The sequence below is a fragment of the Toxorhynchites rutilus genome, chromosome 1 (assembly GCF_029784135.1).
Source record: "Toxorhynchites rutilus septentrionalis strain SRP chromosome 1, ASM2978413v1, whole genome shotgun sequence".
Taxonomy (NCBI): domain Eukaryota; kingdom Metazoa; phylum Arthropoda; class Insecta; order Diptera; family Culicidae; genus Toxorhynchites; species Toxorhynchites rutilus.
This window is the reverse complement of record NC_073744.1, coordinates 59,981,847-59,995,364: the sequence shown is the minus strand read 5'-3', so window position 1 is coordinate 59,995,364 and position 13,518 is coordinate 59,981,847.

Below are 13,518 nucleotides of genomic sequence, written 5' to 3'. Positions count from 1 at the left end.
TTTTCTGAGCCCCATATACGAAAATTTTGGGTGTTCACATAGCCACCGAGCTCGAAATGTGCCTCATCGCTGAAGAAAATTTGATGCGAAAATTCAGCATTTTGCTGCTGTTGTTCGTTCACCCAATCGACGTATGCCCGACGCATTCCATGGTCACCACGCTCTAATTTTTGTGCCAGTTGGACTTTATATGGATGTAGGTGCAAGTCCAAATGCAAAATTCGCCACAATGATGTGTTTGACAAGCCCAATTGCTGATGTTCAATATGTCAAACTATGTCAAACGGTTGTCAGCGCAGGGCTGTATACTTTCGGAAGCCCGAAATGGAAAACCCTGTATATAGATTCACATTTCAACTTATTCTACTGTTTATAGCAAGGAGACCAATTACTCGCAAAGGAAGAAAAGGAGGGTATAAGGATATAGGGACAATCACACACGAAGATCGATAGCTTTAATGATCCATCCAAAAGATATTTGAACATATATGAAGATTTGAAAAGATGTGGTGAAGGTGTTACGAAATGACTACTCAGGTGGACCAACAAAGCACCCAAATGATACGAGGTATTCCTAGAAAAATTAGTTTTTTTTTATGAAAACCGGGATAATTTTTCGGAATTTTTTATTCAAGGTGCAATAAATATTTTCTATTTTTACATCTCATCAATTGTGCTTTTTTCAAAGCTATTACGAGATAGAAATGATTCCGTGTGCACAAATTTCAACTGGATCGAACTTTATTCTCTTCTGGCGGAAAAGTTGCTCAGTAAGTGTAACGTAATCTTCTGGACCATTTGCATGCTAAATAGTTACATGATGTGAGAGCAATTGAGAACACAGCCGTGCGAAAATCTGCATAACTATACAGACGAACTTCATCCGAATCTGATCATTGAAATAAAACCATCGACCGGAATATTCTTCGGATCATTGAAACCCGAAATAATTGAATAAATATCGAATTTCCAGTACCTCCACGCCAACCCCAATAAATTAAACGTGATGTATCACCACGGGGCCCGATTAATACCTCCATTCATCATCATTCGTCGCAATTTGCGTAAGCCGCCAGAAGCAACAGTAGCAAAATACCCGCGGAAGAGGGGGAGTTCCACTGCGTTCCGCGCCCGGTGCGAGGGAAAATTGAATGTTCCACGAGGGAGGAAACAAGATAGCTCCGGATTATTACCGATCAGACAGGCGTGTGCGCGCGGTAGGATCAGTGCGCGAAGACTAGACTGGGCCATTGCATGTGAAATTTACGGTGATCCGATTGTGTGATACAGATCCGTCCGCCCACAGCGAGCGTAGAGATGACTGTCTCACGCATTCATACATGCAACATTTTGCACGGGTTAAATTAGCACTCAACAAACGCACATACACACACTCACACGTTGTGAAAATATTGAATTTTCCGATGTTTATTCCATTATGGGGAACGGATCATTGTGGGGAATCGACAAATATCGACCGAGCGGCTCCGAGAGGAGAAACAAATCCGCACCACACGGAAGTGGGTGGGATCAATTTGGGTTCGAGAATAAATTTAATTTAGCGGATAATGTCTTTCCGCAAACATTAATCAACCACACGTTTAAAACGAAATAAATGCCAATATCAACCATTTATTAATCCTTATTGATATGATCTGTTGCGCTCAATGTAGTTGTATGGTTCATACTGAGAATTTACTCACTTTTAGTTCAACATTCTGGGGATTTTCTGAAGGAAACTAAACATTACGTGATTTGACCCCGACAAATGAATTAGTTCTGGTCGCAACCATTAAAAAGATTCTCGGCTAGAGTGGAAAATCATTTTCCCAACTGCACGATGTTGGATCGGCACGCTATCTTGTTCAACAATTATACTCATTTGCCCATAAAGGGGTACCACGTACAACATTCATCCCGGCTAATAACGACCTAACGCTCTGGCCCAAATAACCCGATTTGTCTAACACCGTCCGCATCGAATTCCAACCTGCGATAGCACGGTTTGGAGGAATGAATTAGGTACATCAATGTCACAACGCCATTATTAATAGGCTGGCAGTAATTGAATTTTCAATTGCGATAAAAGTGGGTTAGTGACACGCGATTGTCCCTACCGACCCGAAAACCTGCCGCGCCAGAATTTAATATCGGCGAGATTGTTGGTGACAGGGCTCGCGACCGGATTGGAATGCATAATGATATGCAGCAGAGCTCTCGGGGAACACAATGCCGCATCGGTTGGCGCAGAACTGTACCAGGAATATCGTTTGGTGCATGATTCTCTCCAAAGTCCAACGATAACTGATTTCGATTCAAATATGGAGGTTCAAAAAAAAAGAATCACTTGCGAGGCTGCAGCGTCAAGTGATGTTTTGATTTATATATTATCGTTTGTTTCTGTTTCTGTTTCTGATGTTCCATCAGAGAGGAACAATATTTTTGTTACTATTTTGCCCACTAGAAAGGAAACCTTATTCTGAGAACGAAAACATAAAGGGGTGACAGCTCAAATGATTATATTCGATTGAATACGAAATAAGGTGGCCTTCATTTTCATTCCTTTTGAATTTGTTGAGATATTGTTGATATACCGAAAACTCATATATACACTCGTGGATTTTGTTCTTCTTCTATATACAATGTTATTAAATACTTTAAGATCGAATCTTAACCCTCCTGTACTCACGTGCAAAATCATAACTCGTATACTCGCCCACGTTGTTACAGACCGAAAGTTGAACTTCTCTGTAATATTCCTATTGTGTAAGCCTAAAAAGCTTTATTAGTATTTATTTGAAGCAGAGGGTATAGTTGAATGAAAAAACTCCAGAAAATATGTTTTCTTCGTCTCCATTCAGTTTTAATAGTCATCTAACTGAGCTTCCTAGAAACAGAACAATTTCGACGTAGGACTGCGTCTTACATCAAGGGTGCCAAATCGGACGACAGGTCACGTTTGTATGAAATAAAGTCAACGTTAATAGGTATTTTTGCTACGAACGGATTTTAACGATTTGCATATCAATCGAAAATATGATATACATTACAATCCCATAGTCTGTATATGGTTTCAATTGATGAAAGTTGGAAGCATTCCCATTTCCTCATACATTTGTTCTGTTCATTTGTGTGCTTTCCCGAACAGAGCTGTCAATAACGAGCAACTTATGCAGCCGCTAGAGTAGAAACAACGAAGGGGGATAGCGAAAAGAGAATGTTTGCGAAATAAACTCCACCCTTGCATAGTAAGCAAGTTGTCGCTAGCGTATAAATGTTGCATCTCCTCTGAGGAAAATTCTCAGAATCTTTCTGTGCCCGTAACAACAAAGTTCACTTATTCTGCTCATTTTGTGTTTTATGTTTCCCCTCGAGCTATGAACGCTAGCGAATATTTCACATGAAGTGCATCTGGCGTTGCAATTAATACAACCATCCGAGCCATGACGAAGCAGGCGAAAGAAGAGAAGAGAGTGCAAATGATTATAGGTCGCTTCTAGCCATCAGTGTTTGGCTCTGTGTGTGTTTGCTCGTTTCGTTGCGCGAAACTTAGAACTTGTTCATTTTCTGTACATGTGAATAGCACACCTTCGATACTTTTAGTTGCCATTCGTATTTGCTCTCGTTTGCATCGGCGCTGTGCTGATACAACAACCTGCTAGCTCTGTTGATTGTTTTGACCGAGAGTCGAGAAACAATTTTTCATATACGGCCATTCTTGCGATGTTTCATTTTCATCGCTGCGACTGTGTGCATCTGTTAGACGCGTGTTTGATGCTTATTGAATGGCGATGCACGGAAGATGCCTCTCGTTAAATACTCAGTGTAATGCGTGCATTGATATAAAGAAACAAATTGCGACATATGAGTAATTAGTGTATTGTCCTCGCAAAGGCAAGAAAGAATCGTTGCTGATTTTATAAAACCACGCAAGCCATTGAACCTTTTCAGGGACTCCGGCCCGGAACTTTTTACTAAAAAGTTATTTATGGAATTTGGACGTATTCGCAAATAATATCCGAAATGCTAAGCCAACAAATTAGAAAAAACCCCGAAACTGTAACTGTAAAACATAACCGTAAGCCACCGATTAGTTTATAGCTTGCAGTTCACAATTCTTCCATAAGTGCAATTCTTTCACAACTGTGTATATGTGTGACCATTGTATTTAGCGATACGAAAGTCAAACATTTTGTACTACGATTTGGCACGTATGAATCTAACGACGAATATATCGACGAATAATGAATGAATCCGTTCAATCCGGTGACAAAAAGGACTTAAATCAAATGAGAATTGTCCGGTAATGTTCTCATGCATTATATTAAATAAATATTCCACATATTCCAATATTCTAAATTTATTCATTTCATTGAACAACATTTTAAAATAGGAAAAAAAACACTTGTCCAATAATGTTACTCCAAAACTCGCGTCGGTGTGTTAAGTAGAATCAAACACCAGGCGCCATAAATCTTTGAGAGTCACATCATAGAAGGGGTTTATGGTTTTGCAATGGTTCGCCAGATCACCTGAGAAAAAAAGTTTAAAAATAATTCAAAACGTATTTCAAATGAAAAATAGCTCTGTTGATTGTTTTGACCGAGAGTCGAGAAACAATTTTTCATATACGGCCATTCTTGCGATGTTTCATTTTCATCGCTGCGACTGTGTGCATCTGTTAGACGCGTGTTTGATGCTTATTGAATGGCGATGCACGGAAGATGCCTCTCGTTAAATACTCAGTGGAATGCGTGCATTGATATAAAGAAACAAATTGCGACATATGAGTAATTAGTGTATTGTCCTCGCAAAGGCAAGAAAGAATCGTTGCTGATTTTATAAAACCACGCAAGCCATTGAACCTTTTCAGGGTCTCCGGCCCGGAACTTTTTACTAAAAAGTTATTTATGGAATTTGGACGTATTCGCAAATAATATCCGAAATGCTAAGCCAACAAATTAGAAAAAAACCCCGAAACTGTAACTGTAAAACATAACCGTAAGCCACCGATTAGTTTATAGCTTGCAGTTCACAATTCTTCCATAAGTGCAATTCTTTCACAACTGTGTATATGTGTGACCATTGTATTTAGCGATACGAAAGTCAAACATTTTGTACTACGATTTGGCACGTATGAATCTAACGACGAATATATCGACGAATAATGAATGAATCCGTTCAATCCGGTGACAAAAAGGACTTAAATCAAATGAGAATAGTCCGGTAATGTTCTCATGCATTATATTAAATAAATATTCCACATATTCCAATATTCTAAATTTATTCATTTCATTGAACAACATTTTAAAATAGGAAAAAAAACACTTGTCCAATAATGTTACTCCAAAACTCGCGTCGGTGTGTTAAGTAGAATCAAACACCAGGCGCCATAAATCTTTGAGAGTCACATCATAGAAGGGGTTTATGGCTTTGCAATGGTTCGCCAGATCACCTGAGAAAAAAAGTTTAAAAATAATTCAAAACGTATTTCAAATGAAAAATGTTTTTATTTTCAATTCAATATCAGTTATGTTTCGTTTATGTTTATGTTTTCGCAATGTACTTCAAATAAATATTGTTTTTTTTTTCAACAATGAGTTTCAAATAAATCAGGTGAAGGTAACTGCATTTATAAACATATAAAGAATTGTGTTTCAAATGTTGGACATTTTCAGTTATTTTATATTGTCAGTCTCCTCCCTGCCGAAAATTTACACGTGGTATGTGGACTGACCCTCCTCCCCACTGGATGGTACCCACACACTCTAGTAATGATGCTTCTCCCGTTGGTAATGATAGAGCTTTTTTTCGTTACAAGTTATCTCAGAAGTTCAATTCAATAAGTGCGCACTTTTGCCCCCACTATGGAGCAAAAATTCGCATTTGTCATTTTGTATTAAAATAGATATTTGTCCAACTATAAACAAAACTTGAGAAATTTTTGTACTACGTTCCGAACGTAATATATAGTTGAAATTTGGTTAGCAAACTGAATTTTATTTGCTTTTATTTCAAGAGTTATTGGACGACAACAGTTAGGTGCGCACCTTTACCCAGCACTCTAATAGATTAATCGAATGACTGTTACGTCGTCAGAATACAATCGCGATGCGGTCCATTTGATACCTCTGGACACTGATACAGGGTCATTCAGATTAAACCTTCACGCAAAAAATTTCAATAACTTTTACAAAAGTGAACCGATTTTTATTTTAAAAAAAGCGAAAATATAGCTCCCCTTTTTCGAAAACGCGTTTTAAACGACGAACCAAATTCTTCATGCACAACTCTAACATTACGACTTCGATGCTGTTGAAAATCCGAATAATTCCTTCTTTAAGTCCTTCCAAATTTTGTGGCTTATTAACATAGCAACGGTCCTTCACGTACCCCCAGAAAAAGTAATCGACGACGAGAACTGTTGAAATTCTTACCATAAGAGCACAAAGTTTCATTAAGGGTTCGGTTGCTCGAATAATACGATTTCACCGAAAATACACGTTCTTGTAAATTGTACATCTTGACACTAACACCCATCCGATCAGACTGAACGAGTAGCCGAATATTATCGTCCCGAAGTGGGGAACGCAGTGTTACCATCGAAGGAGCGAAGAAAATTTTTATGAGGAGCTGTTCGATTTTTTTTAGGGTGAGCGTTTAATCTGGTAGACCCTATACTTGAAAATCATATTGTGTGCTTCCTGCAATTTTTTCAGTGATAAAATGGAAGAGATTTAATAGCAAGACGTATTTAGAGAGGAATGAATCCTCAGAGTTTATAGTCTCGTTAATTCAACACCATCATCATAAGCAAGAAGTTACTGTATTGACAAAAATATCGAATTTCCTGAACACCCTTATCATGGTTTTAATGGTGAAAACAAATAAAAATGTAATATATTAATAAACAATCAATGTACATGGCAGGCAAAATTGGAGTAATTTTTATGGTGAACCTTGTTTCGTTGAATTGTGATAAACTAAGCCTATGGGTATGTATTAATGGGGCCCATTACGCAACTAAGACGTATCGATGAAGCGTTTAGAATGAAAAAAATATATACGAAGTTGTGTTCAAGACACGACCGCATTGTTGACGTAGAACTACGCTGTGGTTTAATGCAAGTCGCTTGTTTATAACTGCGGATATTATTTTATAATGCTACGAAATTTTGAAAATAACCATTCTACCGGTTTGGTCGCCCTGAAATGTTTTTTTTTTATTGAAGAATCATTTGACGATAATTGTTTAATGATTCATTCTTGTGTTCGCAGAACAATACATGCTCGAGATAAGCGCAGCTGTCATCCTTAGTGGAGAAAGTTATGCTATTGGCAAGCGAAACCAAATCACATACAAAATTCCAGTACGGCATTTTCTTTCTTGGTGACTAAATAAACGAAATAAACTCTATCTGTCAATCTCAACAACCACGAAACGAGTAGCACTGCTTCATTATGATCAAGATTAGCGCAAATGCAATCCTAGTTGAAAGCAGTTTTGTGATTGGCACGCGAACCCAAATAAATTAATAACTTAATATAACTTATTGAATAACTTGGTATTCCCCAAATATTTTTTGGGTGCACAACCATAACACCTGCTTCACCATAGCGTCAGTTCAATGCATTGATGACAGAAAACAAACTATGTTAACTGCTTAAAAAAAGGCTGAATATTTGCCTCAGCAGAGATTAGCGTAAATATTTTCCTCCCGCTATCTCCCCTCCTTGTTTATATTTATCATTATGGCTGCATCATTTGCAGCACAAAACAATCGTCAATCATAGCATAAAAAATTAGGCGACTGTTGCATCGTTACAGGGCCAATGCACACGGGAACAGATACAAATGAGGTTTAAGCGTAGCGAAGATGCACTTTTTTTACGTATGGGTTATGAAGCACGCACCTACGCACACAAATATCCATATATCGATGACTTCAAGCAACTAAAGATACAAACATTTATCTCCTTTTTGCGCTCTTCTCAACAGAAGCCCTTTCTGTTAATATTGCCAGTCTAGATCTGAGACGAGACATGACTATGGGGGGCCGATTCCGGACCACTTTTTCTGTCAAACTCGGATCACTTGCAACTTGACTCCTGATTGGTTGATGAGGAAAACATTTGACAAAGATAAATATACAAAAAAAGGATTCCCAAAATTTTTACAGTGTTGCCAAATATATTCAAAATTGACTAATAGTTGTTTCCATATTCCAATTTAACGAAAATTTCTATTATGAATTCGTTGTATATTTTCGTTTCTGTTACGTCCTGTGTTCAGTTTCCGAATAGAGGGAAACATTGTACAGTACTGTTATAAGACCTTATTTCCGTATACACTTCACGGTGAAAAAGAAATGAAGTGTATCCGCGATGACAACGATACAACGTTGACATCTGGAAACAAAATTAGTTTTTAACAAGGCTTACTACTCTCACCAGATCAGATTAGCCGGCCCGAAGGCAGTTTTAAATTGTTAAAATCTGAATGAAAATTTTTACTTGGCGTTGTTTATTCACTTAAAGCACGTCTTTCTTACCCTAACTTAACCCATTTTCTATACACTTTCCGATATTCTGATTAAAACTTATTATAATATAAAATTATCTTCAGATAGAATTTTTGTAAGAGATTATTTTACCATATGAAGAAAACAAAGTTTTCCATTCAAATTGAGCATTAATTCCATACGGAGAAGTTAATTTTCATTCATAATTTCTATTTAAAAAGTGTTCAATCTGTCCGAAACCCCATCATTATCTTTGTCGCTTCACTAACTCGTAAAACAAAGTTCAATAACGTGTCTTTCATTTCGTTTTCTTCGTGGGGTGTATACAGCAAGGCCCATAGTCTCTTGATAAATAAAATGCACCATAAATTCAATTCATGTATTTGAACATATCATACTCCTGTAATACTAACTGTTTAAAATATGACACCCGATTTTATAATTAATACGAAAAATGGTACAGCTCCAAAAATACTTCTTCAGTTCATCCGTCTCTAACCTTCAAAAAAGCCCTTGGAAAACTTTACTTTATCCATCATATTATTCCTCCACTCCCATTGCATTGAGAAAGGCATTCGATCCCTTGCCGTCCAGCTCGCCCAGCAACGATGTTGTTAAGTCGATTTCCTCACGAAGAATTAAAGTTTGCCTCAGCGAGATCCACTGTTTATACTCTAGGCAAATATTCCCCTTCGTTCTTCTTGTTTTTCTTTGTTCACGGATACTTTACTCTTACAATTTCCTCTTCGTTGCTCGTCGATAAGTTGCTCGTTATTGATAGCTCTGTTCGGGAAAACACACAAATGGACAGAACAAATGTATGAGGAAATGGGAATGCTTCCAATTTTCATCAATTTAAACCATATACAGACTATGGGATTGCAATGTATAGCATATCAAAAAAAAAAATAGGGATTTTCCGATTCGTTTGGTATGTAAATCGCTAAAAACCGTTCGTGGCAAAAAGTTATAGTTATTAACGTTAACTTTATTTCATAAAAACTTGACCTATTTTATGAATTGGCACCCTAAATGAAAGACGTAGTTCTACGTCAAAAATCCATGGTTCCTTCGATTTTTTTACATTTTTACATTTAAACCCCAAACTTTTTAACAGTGGTTCTCACTTTTCAACTTAAATAATTTGAATCAGCTGGACGTAATTCCGGAGACGAACATCTCAACATTTAATATGTCTTAACAGCCTTCAACACTTAAAAGTCCAAAAAAGTTGTACTTGTGGAATTTACACGAAACTTTGAACTAACACCTAGAAAATATCTACCGCTAGTTCGATTCTCCGATGGATTTATCACAATTGTTTGATATAATAATAAGTAATTTTTATTCATACAACATTGTCGTGACAGCACGACACCGTTTCCCAAGATGGCGTTTGATGCAAATAAATTATGCAAACTATTGGCAGTAAACACTCATTGTTAATACCTCGTACTCGAAACGTCCAAATTAATTTAGTCTAATTACGAAAAACATGCCACTTTTGCTGGTCGACCCGCGATGGAAATAGAAACATCTAACTCAACGCGCCGAGGTTCGTGTTTCGGAGTAAAACATAAACATACAACACAAAGCGTCAACCACTGGGGCAAACAAAACGTTGGTAAATAGCGTCATCGGCTGGGGGTATTATTTGCCCACTAGTTCGACTGTTCTTCAATTTTCCCCATAGGTCAAGATTAACATGGGTGATTGGGGTTTGCTAGCTCGTATTCAGTTTTTCCTTCCTTTCCTATACCTTTTGTTTATTTGAACGAATGTGTCAACGAAAATAATTCATTAACACGGTGAGCTCCGACCGAGTAGGGGACCAACTATCGTTTCGGTTCCCAATAACGTGTTCAAGTGGTATGAATTTTATGTCAGCAATAGGTTCAGTGAATTCACGAATTGTCAACATCACATCGAAGTCCAAAGTGATATTAGTATAGCAATTGTTAGAAAACTAAAACATTTGTCTCAGAAATGAAAAATCAATTCACACCAAAAATTCAGTTTTTTCGGAGTTCATATTTGTTCAGATCGCTATTTAATGGTGTCGGTCCAAATTAAATAACGGCAGCTTGTAAGTTTTGTTGTTGTTCCGTAGTTGACTTAAATCAGTGAAAGTAATGAGAAAGACGCCCAGAGCCTAGCAATCGAGAGTCTAAATCTTAAATTGTATTCTTAATCCGTTATCTAAAATCTGTAATAAAGAAATAAAATTGGCACCCAAAGGGCCTGGCCGGGTTAGGAAGTAAAAAGTGCCCCCAAACCAAATCACTAGCTGTATGGCAAATATTGTATAGGATATTAAATAAGAAATTTTGGCGGTTTATTTGAATCCCTATGTGGTTTGACGTAGGATCTATAGTGAAAAACGTACTTTTTCGTTTATATCACGCCATCCTCAAAAGATTTGAGATAAAAATTTGAAAAAAAATGAATGTGCATCTTACTACGGTGTATCAAGCAAAATTATCAAAAAAAAAAAATTCATCAAAAATTTTAGTACTAAAAAAAATATTGAAATCTTGAAAATTTTTTTTTTGGGATTTAGAGATTCTGTAATACTCTAATTCATATTTAAATGTGTTTCTACGGCTTTTCTAGATATTTGTGATTTTTTTCAGTGTTGCGCGGTACAAAATTTTTTTTTTATATTTCCAAATAGTCTGGCTGGGTAAGGGAGTAGAAAGTCCCCCAAACCAAATCACCAGCTGTATGGAAAATATTGTATAGGGTACTAAATAAAACATTTTGGCAGTAGTACCATATATTTGAGTCCTTATATGGTACACCATATGATCTTTGGTGAAAAGGCACCTATTGGTTTTTTCACGTCATTCTCAATAGCTATGAGACAAAAATATGAAAAAAAAACTGAAAGTACATCTTACTTAGGAGTATCGATCAATATTTTCAAACAATTTTTTCATCAGAAAATCAAACACAAAAAAAAATTGAAATTAATTTTTATCTTTATTTTAAATGAAATTTTAATTTTGTTTTATTTTGACATTCAGTACTACTCTAGTTTGTATTCAAATTTTCTTCCTACGTCTATTTTAGGTATATGTGATTTTTTCAGAATTTTTAGAGTGTTTTTCGCGGTACAAAAAAAATTATATATATTTTCAGGCATTTCGAAATTTTGAAAAAAAAATTACTCTGAGACCTAATTTTACTCTAATTTTTAGTTAAATGTGTTCGTATGTGTTGTTTTTTCCACATGTAGCGTATTTTTTTCTTGAAGTTTTAAGAGGATTGTGCGAAAAAAATGGTTTTTTGGCCTTTGGTCATTTTTAATTTATTTTGAATTTAGAGAACCATAACTGCTCTAATATTTTTTTAAAATATGTTTTTCTTGTTTAAATTTTGTCGGTATATTTAGAGCATTGCGCTGTACAACTTTTTTTCTCGTATCTTAAAATATATGAGATTATCTTTACATTGGATTTAGATGGTGTACCAAATTCATAGGAGTCAGGAGTACGATAGAGATCTGTGAGAAAAAAATAAAGTCCTTGTGGAAAGATCACTCGGATTAATGAGAAGAACACTTAAAAAAATCCGATTTGTTTTTTTTTATTTTAATCTTGCAATTGAAGACCACGAATATAATAAAATTATCGATTTCAAGAAAATAAAAAAATAATGCAGACGATGAAGAAAATTATTTTTGTGCGTCGCAATGCTCTTAAAAATTCAGGAAAACTTACGCCACATGTAGAAAAAAGACACATTCGAACGCATTTAAATAAAAATTTGAGCAGATGTGGGTTTGAGTTATATTTTTTTTTCAATATTTCAAACATTTTTTTTGTACTGTGTATTTTTTTTATTATTAGATGAAAAAATAGTTTGAAGATATATCAATCTAGAAAAGCCGTAGGAGCACATTTAAATATGAATTAGAGTAGTACTGAATCTCTAAATCCCAAAAGTATTTTTTTTCAGAATTTCAATATTTTTTTTAGTACTAAAATTTTTGATGAATTTTTTTAAAATATTTTTTCTTGATACACCGTAGTAAGATGCACATTCAGTATTTTTTTCAAATTTTTATCTCGGATCTGTTGAGGATGGCGTGAAATAAATGAATAAGTACGTTTTTCACTATAGATCATATGTTAAACCACATAGTGATTCAAATAAACCGCTAAAATTTCTTATTTAATATCCCATACAATATTTGCCATACAGCTGGTGATTTGGTTCGGGGGACTTTTTACTCCCTTACCTAGCCAGACTCTTTGAAAATATAAAAAAAAATATTTTTTTGTACCGCGCAACACTGAAAAAAATCTGAAAAAAATCACACATATCTAGAAAAACCGTAGAAACACATTTAAATGTGAATTAGAGTAGTACTGAATCTCTAAATCCCAATAAATTTTTTTCTGAATTTCAATATTTTTTTTAGTACTAAAATTTTTTATGAATTTTTTTTTATAATTTTTCTTGATACACCATAGCAAGATTCACATTCAGTATTTTTTTCAAATTTTTATCTCGAATTTGAGGATGGCGTGAAATAAACGAAATGATTTGTGGTTTGGTTTGGGGGCACTTTTTACTCCCTTACCCGGCCAGGCCCTTTGTCCCTGAAGTTTATTTATTTCATATCATTTATTTCATTTATTTGTCGTCAATCTTTTACGATAGGGTGACAGCGAAAATGGTCATGTTAAATTTCAAAAACCGACCATGTATATTTTTTTTATTGGCACAAAAAAAGGCTTTTGCAAAGTTTTAGCTCAATCGGGCATGATTGGAAAATCTCATATAATAAGTCGCCGATTCAAGTCATTGTAGAGGAATTCCTTCTCAGGTAGCACATTCATAACCCTTAAAGAATGCTACGGAATACTACGCGATCTCATAATACATCGTCGATTTGAACCATCATTGAGAATTTTTTTCGGTTACCTTCTCAGGAAGCCTAATTTGAATAATATTCGACATCGCGATTTAAGAATACAAGAGAATACTA